Genomic DNA, 12,112 nt, shown 5'->3' with positions numbered 1-12,112 from the left:
TTATTTGCCCAGCAGGTCAAAACTGTTCTTTCTAAATGTAAATATGTATTTAAGATTCATGCTATGCAGAGTAAAAATATCTATGAACATTAAACAAAAATGAAAAAGTTAATATGCAGTGGCCATTAGAGAGAGATGAATGCTCCAATATTCAGATGACATTCACTTTCTGGGGTCTTATTATCTTCTAGTTGATACCTAGATTCCCTTTGGTCTGCTCTCCCCTTCCTGAACTGTTGGTGAAGAGAAGAACTGACTGATTGACTCACTTTTTGCTGCCTCCTCATCCCTTCTTAAATTTTCCTGGTAAGTGTTTTTGGGGTCATCTTTTTCCCCTTTCGCTCTCAGAGTTGGTAAGACAACTCCCACCTGTTCATGCTCTCTGTATGTGTGTATATATATATCTCCTCAATATATGTTTCACTCTATATGCATCCGAAGAAGTGGGTTGTAGCCCACGAAAGCTTATGCTCTAATAAATTTGTTAGTCTCTAAGGTGCCACAAGTACTCCTGTTCTTTTTGCGGATACAGACTAACACGGCTGCTACTCTGAAACAGAGTAGAATGCAGAAGCAGGATGTGAATTAATAGGGGAAATATAAGGCAATAAAACTGGAGTAGAGAAGTGAAAACAAGGAGAATGTTAGGAAGAATGGGCAGAGGAGAAGGGCAGGGTCCAGACAGCAGAAGAATAAGTGTGCTGATCATAGTTCTTAAACAATTAGGTGATGAGTAAGCAACTGACAATTGATCAACCAGGTGCTAATTAGGTGGTGAAGCAACAGGGCGATTAATTAAAGAGTCAATTAAGTGTAAAGCATCAAATAAGCAATAAGTCACTTAAGTATGCACAGAATCAATGATTAAGCAGTGGATAATTAATTAGGTGGGAAGTCAACAGAGCAACTAATTAGACAGAAATTAAGTATGCAGAGAATCAAAGAAACCGTTAATCAATTAAGTATGCCGGTAAACAAATAATATGAATATCAGCCAAAAATATTAAGAAATATTCAGTTTGCTAAATATATTTGATAGCTGTGTTCTTTGAATAATCAATAAGCTTCAAGTGACGTAAACCTAAATTTTAATATAATTTTAAATTTAAAAAGTGCCAAAATGAATTCAAAACAAACAAAAAAAGCCCTCCTCCAAAAAACCCGACATTAAAAGTTAACAAATAAAGGATTAACATTAAGCAGGTAACAAATAAAATTTATAAACAAACTGTTTCTATACCTTTTCTTCATATTGTTCTTCCAAATATCTCAAGCTCTTTCCTAACTCCCAGGGATGTGATGAGGCTTAATTAGTTAATGTTTGAAAAATATCTCCATTTTACTTATCAAGCATAAGGCACAGGGAGATTAAGTGACTTTCCCAAAGTTATACAACAAGTTTCATACCCTGGCACAGAACCCAGGCTTCCCGACTCCCAGTCCCCTCCACTAACCGCAAGACAACATCCCTACCTTTTGATTTAAAGCACCATAAAAAAAATTGACTCAAACAGGTAACACTTAGCTTGACACTTTTCAAAGCTACAACAGAGCTTAATTTAAAAAAAAAAAACCATGGTTGAGATACGATCACAAAATATGCTTTTAGACTGTCACGGTGATTGTGTGATGGGAACAGTCTAGAAATACTTTTTTAACCAAATTGTAACCGTTTTAAAATATTTTATAAAGGAAAAAACTCACTGAAATTAAACTCTTCCAGGGGTATTCCTGGGCAGAAAGAAAGAAGTATATTATCTCTCTATATATTTACACATGCGTACATACAAGGCCAGCCTTAGGAGTAGTCAACGTTGGCACCATGGGAGGTGTGTATGCTGTCAAGAGGGTGTTACAATAAGAACCCGCCCTCCCCGCTGCCCTCATCTGGCTCCGCCCCCCAGGCCTGGTCAACTCACAGCCACAGTCCGTCTCCAGCCCCAGTCCGCCCCCATCCTCTGCGCTGCCTGCATCTCTGCTCCATCCGCCTACCCCCAGCTTCACCCCAAGCTCTGCCTCCAGCCCCAGTCCACCCCCATCACCCACTCCACCTGCACCTCTGCTTCATCCCCCTGCCCCTAGCCCCCGCTTTCCCGCCTCACTCCGCCCCCAGCCAAGCTCCAGCCCCCAACCCTGCTCCACCTCCAGCCTCACCCAGGGTGCCATTTTCCATAAGGCCGGCCCTTCACACATACCAATGCATCAAACAAATCATGGTAATAGGTATCCCAAGCAATTAGCTAAAATTATCAGCACAGCCAATATTTTAGAACATATATATCTAATAATACTTCTTGCAGTTCTATAGGAGTCAAAAGCAAATGTAACTCCATAATTAAATGCAACGCTAACCTCAGGATTAAGACCCTGATCCTGCATGCATTTAGGCACATGCTTAAACTTAGACATATGCCCAAGTGCTTGCAAGATCACATTATACCTTTGTCTCTTTCCTCCCAATTTTACTGTATACAGTAGAACCTCAGAGTTATGGACACCTCAGGAATGGAGATTGTTCATGACTCTGAAATGTTCGTAACTCTGAACAAGACGTTTATGATCCTCAGGGCAGGCTGCTCGGAGCGGGGGCTCGCAGCATAGGCGCCAACTTTTCCCGGCGCCGGTGGGTGCTTGCCCCGGCCCCACCCCGACTCCACCCCCGCCCCGCCCCCATTCCAACCCTTTCCCCAACATCCCGCCCCAACTCCGCCCCCTCCCTGCCCCTATTGGACTCCTTCCCCAAATCCCCGCCCCGGCCCTGGCTCTTCCCCAAGCATGCACGTTCCCCCTCCTCCTCCCTCCCTCCCAGAGCTTGCTGCCGCGAAACAGCTGTTTTGCAGCGGCAAGCACTGGGAGCGAGGGGGACAAGCGGGGACGCGGCGCGCTCAGGGGAGGAGGTGGAGCGGAGGTGAGCTAGGGCGGGAAGCTGCCAGTGAGTGCAGAGCACCCACCAATTTTTCCCCATGGGTGCTCTAGCCCCGGAACACCCATGGCGTCGGCGCCTATGGCTCAAAGCTGTGCCTGCGAACTTCAGCATCTTCACCTCTTACCTGTAAGTGGCTGCCCGGCAATGGGGGGTGTGCACAGGCAGCTGGTTCTAGCCCCCTGGCTGCAAGGGTGATGAGCGAGGCACCCTGGGGAACCACGGTATCAGTGGGCACCCAGTGCAGGCTGTGGCCCTTTAAAACTGAGCTGCTCCTCCAGAGCTGAGCGTGCAGGCAGGAGCTTGGGCTCCAGCTCCAGCCGCAAACACTCCAGGCCAGGTTCTAGCAGGAGCTCAGGAAGTTTCTTTCCCGCGGAGGGGGGGAATGTGCGCCAGCTTACAGGAAAGCTGCAGACCTGTCCCCAGCACTACTCCTGCTCTGCCTGCTCCACATCTGCGCCTGTGAAATTCAGCGTCTTCACCTCCTACCTATAAGTGGCTGCCCTCCACATGGCGAGTAGGGGGAAGGGACAGGCAGCGCAGATGTGCCTACTTTTAAGATGCAATACAGGCACAATATAGTATTTACTGTTTGTTTGTCTCCGCTGCTGCCTGATTGCTTACTTCCCATTCCACATGGTGTCCAGTTGACCGGTCAGTCTGTAACTCTGTTGTTCATATCTTTGAGGTTCTACCGTAGTTCCTTCAGTCCAATTTTTCCTTCTGTTTAGTAACTCTTTCCTTCCTTAATTTATACCATTCTTCATTTCCACTATTTCGTTTGCTTCCTAGCATATATGTGCCATTTCAATATTTCCCTTTCTTTCCCCTCCCCAGTGTCTTTTATACTCTCTATTAGGTTCTCTTACTCTTCCCCTCTCTATACCGGACCACATACTCCTAAATTACATGCACATTCTCTATACTCACTCACCTACACATCCACTCTGCCACAGGGTACTTGTTTTCTTGCACCTCCCACAACCCTGCTTCTCCATTTATGCCTTGGCTTTAGTGTGCAAAAAGTGTGTTCTTTATTCAAGTTAAAATCCTAGTGAAGACAAAGCAGTTTGTAATTTTCGTACAAGTTAGCAGGTCGAGTTAAAAGCTAAGACTTTGTCTTCAGTGTCAAAAAAGGTGACTTTTCAGTTTGTATTTTACATTGAGATAATTAACGTGTATTAGCTATCTTGCTGGAAAATCTTAGTAGACACAACTTGGTAGTTTTTACCATGATATAAAAAGGCAAGGTCAACACTATGCCCCTCTCACAGGTGAGCTTGCCTAACTACATCACAGTAAAAGCTACAGTGCCTTGTCTCCACTAGGATTTCACAGTGAGATAGTTATGTCACTGTAAACACACACCTTTTTGGCAGTGAAAACAAAGCCTCAGTGTACACAAGGCCTTAGCCACAGATCAATGGTCCAGCAACACAGCTGGCAGCTCTCCAGCTTCAGCATCTCCCAACTTCCCACTGAATCCCACAGCCATGGCTCTGGTTCAGTTCCCCATACCTTGTTTCCTAGCTTCCCTTTGCTCCTTTCCAGCTCCTCCTAGCTCCCCACTCCTCCGCAGTTCTACTCCTCCCTAATTCCCCAAGGTCAGCTCCTCCCAGTATCCTCACTCCTTCAGCAGCTTGCAGAGATAGGCAGGCAAGTACTTGTGCTCCCTAGCGTGGACACAGCACCCCTACTTGCCCTATTCCAGGGGGTTTGAGCACAGATTAAACGACATAAAACACAACACTCAATAACTCAACCTTTAGATAAAAGACCTATAAAAACACTTTTAGATTTCCTGTTTGAAAACCCTTGAAACCACTGCATGCAAATTCCTTTTTGCCTTCATGCACATCCAGGGAGTACAGCCTAAAAATATTGTGGAATTAGCCAAGAATGAGAAGAGATTCTTCTGAGCTTAATAAAATGTTAATCACAAACACAAAATAATTGGAAATATGTAATAAAAAATTTTTTGGCAGCCATATTCTTGCTCTCCCTCCTCCAACAGGTCTAAGTTCCTCAGTGTGAGCTACAGCTCCAAATCACTCTCAGTGCTCACACCTCTAAAAGCAGCTATGATTGTGGACTGAGTGAAGAACAGATCCCACAGAGCTTCACCACAATACATCTTAGTATGTTAACTGTACTGCACAGAGAACTCACTGTATGACAACTAAGCAGGAATTTTAAATATTCTGCAAACACCTATATATTACTGCAAATTAACATCTGCCACTATATCAGTGTTCTCATTGTGTACATCAGGCCTGCACAACTCGTAAAGCGGCGAGGGCCATATTACTCCAAAGAAAACAGCTGAGGGCCGAAACCTCCCGGCCCCGCGGAAACACCCCCCCCCCCCAGCACCGCCCAGCCCCGCGGAAACAAACCCTCCTTCCCCAGCACCGCACCGCCGAAACAGCTAAGGTTTGCGGGGGAGGGTGTGTGATACTTTATTAAGAATTTTTCAATTAAATCAAACAATTTTTTAAATTCTTTTAAATTTTTTTATTAATCATGGAAAAATTAAAAACATCTGTTCCGTTGAAAGAAAACATTTGTACTTTTCATAATTACCTTGCAAATTTAATGAGAAATATTACATCTCTTCTCGGCAACAAGCTTGTCGCATTTGGGGGTCATATTTGAAGTGGATATTTTCATAATGTCTTCCAAATGGTCGTCAGTCAGAGAAGAACGTTGCTTGTTTTTATTCATGTTCATGATGGAAAATGTTTGTTCACATATGTAAGTGCGTCCAAAAATGCTGAACGTTTTCAGTGCAACTTCATTGTCCAGACTTTTGTAGAAGTCCCGCAAGCTGCTTTCTCTGTGCTTATTTCGGTAAACTGCTGAACACTGAAGTTCAATAACCTCCAACTGCAAATCTAGTGGCACTTCCTCTGGATCCACAGAAAAGGGATCTTCAATCAGCTTCAACTGGACGTCTTCTTCTTTAGACAAAGTAAGTCTTCTGTCAAATTCTTCAATCAAAAGAATGATGTGCTTTGCGTATTTTTCTCCCAACTCGGCGTGTTTGTGCTGAGGGATACGCTGTGCACAAGTGGGAAAGTGACACATTTCACCTTTTGACAGCTGACTTCTGAAAAGTTTCAATTTCATTTTGAAAGCTTTCACTGCTGCACACATTTGAAATATAAGTTGATTTTTTCCCTGAAGTTGAATGTTGAGATCATTCAGGTGTGCTCTAATATCACAAAAGAAAAAGAGATCTTGATTCCAGGACTCATTTTCAACCTCTGGGAATTTTATTGGCCCATTTTCTAGGAATTTTGCTACCTCCTCTTTCAAAGCAACAAAACGCTGGAGCACTCTTCCTCGACTCAACCATCTCACTTCTGTATGGTAGATTAAGTCATTGCACTCGGTGTCTACCCCTTCAAGAAAGGCTCGAAATGTCCTATGTTTTAGTCCTCTAGAACGGATGTAGTTTACAATGGAAACTACCACTGACATTACATGCTCAAATTTTAAGACTTTGCTACACAAAACCTGCTGATGCATAATGAAGTGATGTTTGGTTATTTCTCTCCCGATAAATTCTTCAAGAAGAGTAACTGCTCCAACATTTTTTTGGCACATAGCTGGAGCACCATCAGTACAAATGGCCACCAAGTTTGTGAAATCTAATCCCGACTTATCATTCGTGCACTTTATCACTTCACTGGAAAATTCTTTTCCGGTTGTGTGACCCGTCATGGAGCACATGCCAGCAAGTTCTTCAGTAAGTTTTTATCAATACCTCTAATAAAAATAAGAAGTTGGGCGGTGTCTTTTAAATCGGTGCTTTCATCCATAGCTAGGGAGTAAAAGCAAAATTCACTGACTCTCTGCTTTAACTGATCACTTAAATTGGTAGAAATGTCAGCTATTCTTCTCCGTACAGTCATGTGTGATAGACTGACATTCTCAAATATTCCCCTCTTTTCTGGACATAACTCAGATACAGCAATCAACATACACTTTTTTAATAACTCGCCTTCTGTCAAGCATTTCCCAGCAGCAGCAATTTCCTTAGAAATTTTAAAGCTTACTTTAGTAACTGTATCGTTCTCAGTGCTCACTTTCTTGAAAATTTGCTGTTCTCTACTAAGGTTTTTCGCTAAACTGGCTGCTTTAATTATTTTTTCATTTGGGCTCAATTTGGCGAGATTGGGATGCTTAGTTTCAAAGTGCCACCGAAGGTTGTATTCTTTCGGAACGGCTAACGTTTCGCGACACACGAGGCACAGTATTTTGTCTTTGGAAATAGTATATAAGTATTTATTCGTCCATTCAGTGTTGAAAACTCTGTGCTCTGATTCTATTTTTCTCTTTTTCTTTTCACTCATGGTATCCATTATGAAGCTCAAGATTTTGTTGAATAAATTCACACACAAGGGAAACACTCACAGTCACACACAAAGAGAAGAGATATCTCACGGCGCATGGCACACTATCAAGGCACTGACGGTGTGTGGAAGCCTGTAGGTCCAGGGGTCACTATATTACTGCACACAGCAGTCAATCAATGCAGTTGTAGATAAATCTCTGCATTATGCATTTTTGTATAACTTTTATATGACTTTGTATTGAACCTTGGTACTATGTTATAGCGGGCTCCTAAGATAGTATAATTAAGGTAAAAGAAAAATTTTACATTTAAAAAGTTTTAATTTGCAATTTGTGTCAATTTATATGGGTTTTCAGATAGAGACATCATAAGTAAAAAAAGAAAAACAAAAGTTTGTGTTTTAAATTGAAAATTTTCCTAAAAAATATCAATAAATGATTATCAGCCAAGAATAAGATATGTAATTACAAATGCATTTTAATGTCCTTATTGGTCGAAATGTCAAAGACGGCTAAACTAACCTTACTGTTTTTCCCTGCGATCTTTTTCATTTGCCCATTCAATATAAACTCTGTCCAGATCTATCAGTCCTCAATCCAGCTGGTAACTCTTAATACACATCAGCACCCCACATAGAACCCCCCACTCGCTAGTTTCCCAATACACACAGATTTCTCCTCCCTCCCTCCCAGTGCCCTTCCCCAAAGCCCCACCACCACAACTAAACAATGCCCCACACAGACCCCCAGTGCCCTGACACACACAGATCTCCCTCACTGCCCAGCACCCCCCAACAGGCCCCCACTGCCTAGCACCCCAAAACACACAAACCTCCCCCACTGCCCAGCGCCCTCCACACCCTCACAGCCCAGCACCCCCCGCACATCTCCCAGACACTCACTCCACCACACCCTTCCCCCTTCCCTGGCCGTACTCACCAGCCCTGCTGGGAGGTCTCTGGCTCCTAGGGTGAGAGCGGCAAGGGGAGTCTCCAGTGGTGAGCGGGAGCCGGTTCGCGGGAACCAGTTGTTAAATTTAGAAGCCCTTTTAGAACCAGTTGTCCTGCGCGGGACAACCGGTTCTAAAAGGGCTTCTAAATTTAACAACTGGTAAGTTGAAGTGACCAGGACCGTAGCTGGGGGGAAGCAGAGGGAGCGGCTGCTCCCCCTGAGCACATTATCCAAAAGTGGCGCCTTAGGAGCCGACCCCATGGGTGCTCCAGCTCTCCGCCCCGCTCCCCAGCCCCAGCTCACCTCCGCTCCGCCTCTGCCTCTGAACACTCTGCCCCGCTTCTCCCCATCCCCCCCCCCCCCCGCTTCCCGCGAATCAGCTGTTCGCGCGGGAACCCTGGGAGGGCAGAGAAGCAAGCGGTGGCTTCGCGCTCAAGCCCAGGGAGCCGGAGCGGAGGTGAGCTGGGGTGGGGGGAGCCGCCCGCGCCACAGCAGGTAACCCGGGGGGAGGGGCGCGGAGGGGAACCGCTCCCCGCCCCAGCTCACCTCTGCTCCGCCTCCCTGGGCCTGAGCGCGAAGCCGCCGCTTGCTTCTCAGCCCTCCCAGGCTTCCTGCGTGAACAGCTGATTCGCGGGAAGCAGGGGGGCTGCAAGCTCAGCCTGACCCGGTGCTCCAGGCATTGCACGGTGGCGGCGTGGCCCGGCTCCAGCCGAGCGGCGTGGCTGTAGCGCCGCCAGCCACCTCCAGGCAGCGCGGTAAGGGAGCAGGGAGGGGGTGTTGGATAGAGGGCAGGGGAGTTCAGGGGGTGGGGTGGGGGGGTGGATAGGGGTCGGGGCAGTCAGATGGCAGGGAACAGGGGGATTGAATGGGGGCAAGGGTCCCAGGGGGCAGTCAGGAAGGAGCAGGGGTTGGATGGGGCGGTGGGAGGCAGTCAGGGGCAGGGGTTCCAAGGGTGGTCAGGGGACAGGGAGAAGGGGTGGTTGGATAGGGAATCAGGAGAGGAGTTGGATGGGGCGGCGGAGGGCAGTCAGGGGACAGGGAAGGGGGTGGATGGGGCAGGGGTCCCAGGGGGGGCATCAAGGAACGCGGGGGGGTGGATGGGGCAGGAGTCCCGGGGGGGGGGGGGGCCAAAAAGCGCTCAGGACGGGGGCGGTGGCTGAGCCCCGTGTCCCTGCTGGGGGGGGGGGGCGAGGGCTCCGTGCCCGTGTCCCGCTTGGGGCAGTGGGGAGGGGCAGCGGCGCGCGAGGGCTCCCTGTCCTGCTTGAGGCCTGCGGGGTGCGGCGCCGCGCGCGGGCTCCGTGTCCCACTTGGGGCGGGGGGTGGAGGCGCGGCAGCGCGCGAGGGCTCCCTGCCCGTGTCCCGCTTGGGGCGGGGGGGGCGGCAGCGCGCGAGCAGCGGCGCGCGAATCAGCTGTTTCACGCGCCGCGGCCGCTCGGGATCTCCCCCCCCCTCCCTCCCAGGTTTGAGAGCCTGGGAGGGAGGGGGAGAAGCGGCACCCGCGCCGCGGCCGCTCGGGGTCTCCCCCTCCCTCCCAGGCTCTCAAACCTGGGAGGGAGGGGGAGATCCCGAGCGGCCGCGGCGCGTGAAACAGCTGATTCGCGCGCCGCTGCTCCCCCTCCCTCCCAGGTTTGAGAGCCTGGGAAGGAGGGGGAGAAGCGGCGCCCGCGCCGCGGCCGCTCGGGGTCTCCCCCTCCCTCCCAGGCTCTCAAACCTGGGAGGGAGGGGGAGATCCCGAGCGGCCGCGGCGCGCGAAACAGCTGATTCGCGCGCCGCTGCTCCCCCTCCCTCCCAGGCTTGAGAGTGAGCCCCCGCGGGCCGCACAGTGAGCCCCCGCGGGCCGCATGCGGCCCGTGGGCCGTATGTTGTGCAGGCCTGGTGTACATGAATACTGTACCAATACTGCCCTGTGCAACATGGTCCAGTTATAACTCATCTACCAGCAGGGCATGCCAATGCAGCCTCTGGCAAGTCTAGCTGTAAAAACACTAAGGGTGGGTCTAAAGAAAAATCCACAGCTAGCCCATGCCAGCCAACTTGGGCTGATGGGGATCGAGCTGCGGGGCTGTTTCGTTGCTGTGTAGAATTCCGGGCTCAGACTGGAGCCCAAGCTCGGAGACCCTCCCACCAGTGGCCTAGAGCCCAGGCTCCCACTGAGCCCAGAAGTCTAGGCAGCAATGAAACAGCCCCACAGCCCGAGTTGGGTCAACGGGTCAGCCACGGGTTTTTCTTTGCTGTGTAGACATACCCTAAGTAATCAATTTCTTTCTACACTTTGTTGCTATATGCTACACAAATACAAAACTTTGCTACTTTGGCATTGCTTCCCACACACACACACACACACCGCTGCTGACCTAAAATCTGCAGCTGGTTGAACACAATATAACAAGGCTGGAATAATAATTCATATTGCAGTTTTGCATTGTAATAGGAAAAATGATAATACACTAACATAAGGATCACTGACTGAGCAAATAAACATAAAAGGATTGGTGTTCAAAACTCATGTGCAATATAACAACTGATGCTTTTCATTATATCAAAAGGTGGACATATAGCTCTCCTTACAAAATTATGCTTTTAGTAACAACTACTTACACACAAAAAGGAGATTTTCAGCTCCAAACCCCTCGTATTACAATCTGTGGGTTTGTGACACTGGCAGACCAGTGCCAGCTTATGCCAAGCTCCCCATGTCTCAACTGAACGCTGACAAATACAAAGCTGGAACACTCTGGCTCACCTGTTTGTTAGATAGTTAAAAAAAGGATTCGAATTATAAGAATGTGTTTAGACTCTATAGCAGAGATCGGCAACCTTCGGCACGCAGCCCACCAGAGTAAGCCCCCTGGCAGGCCAGGCCGGTTTGTTTACCTGCCGCGTCCGCAGGTTTGGCCGATTGCAGCTCCCACTGGCAGCAGTTCGCTGCTCCAGGCCAATGGGGGCTGCGGGAAGCGGCGCGGGCCGAGGGATGTGCTGGCCGCCGCTTCCCACCTGTGAGTTGCTGCATGCATTAATCTCACAACATCTGTATCCCTCAGGTAATATTTGAACAGCTGTATTGTGAGCCTCTGTGACCAGGTAAATCACTACAAAGGCGAGAGATATTAATTAGTAAGAAGGGCTGATCTTCAATAGAAAGTGTTACACCCTTTCCAAAACAAAAGGTTTATTGATACCAGAAAGACTAGTGTGGCACACTGCAATTGGGCTCTCCCTACACACCATCAACAAGAGGACAAAAGACTTCTGTTGTTCTGCTCTCCTCCCTGTGAAAGTGAGTCATGCAAGTGGACCCCTCCCATCAACTGAGTTTGCAGCTCAGCTCAGCAGGAGGGGGATAAAACTACAAAGAAAAGGAAGTTGGTATTTGTGTGCTGCTTGGACTCTGTGGGGCAAAATGTTTCTCAGCATAAGAGAAAGATCCCCAGCAGCTTAGCCTGAATTAGCCCTAAACAACATATAGAATCTGATTACAGCAGCTTTTATTACCTTTTTAAATGTAAGATTGCAACTCATTTGTGTATCTATGTTTACCTGTTTTAACTTTGTAAATAATTCTCTGGTTTCCTTTTTCTATTTAATAAATCTTTATAGTTTATTATAGGATTGGTTGCAAGTGTTGTGTTTGGGGTAAGATCTAAGGTGCAACTGACTTGGGGTACATGACTGGTCCTTCGGGACTGGGAGTAACTTGAATATTGCTCTTATTCTTGGTGTAAGAGACCTTCTATCACAAAGGTACACTCACATGGGTGGCAAGATAGATTGGAGTACCCAAGGGGACTGTCTGTGACTCCATATTAAGATTGTTTTAGTGCCTGAGGAGCTCACACTTGATAATTGGTTGGGGACATCTCAGGCCTTGTCTACACTAGA

At 47.9% G+C, this 12,112-nt stretch overlaps 1 protein-coding gene across 1 annotated transcript in view; it reads right to left on the bottom strand.

Annotated features, from left to right (window-relative positions):
• ZFAT (zinc finger and AT-hook domain containing) overlaps positions 1-12,112 on the bottom strand; it is a 151,300-nt gene that overhangs the window by 128,032 nt on the left and 11,156 nt on the right. The gene's annotated exons all lie outside the window — the stretch shown is intronic.

Source organism: Emys orbicularis, chromosome 2 (genome assembly GCF_028017835.1).
Source record: "Emys orbicularis isolate rEmyOrb1 chromosome 2, rEmyOrb1.hap1, whole genome shotgun sequence".
Taxonomy (NCBI): Eukaryota; Metazoa; Chordata; order Testudines; family Emydidae; genus Emys; species Emys orbicularis.
This window is presented reverse-complemented; position numbering and strand designations above follow the sequence as displayed.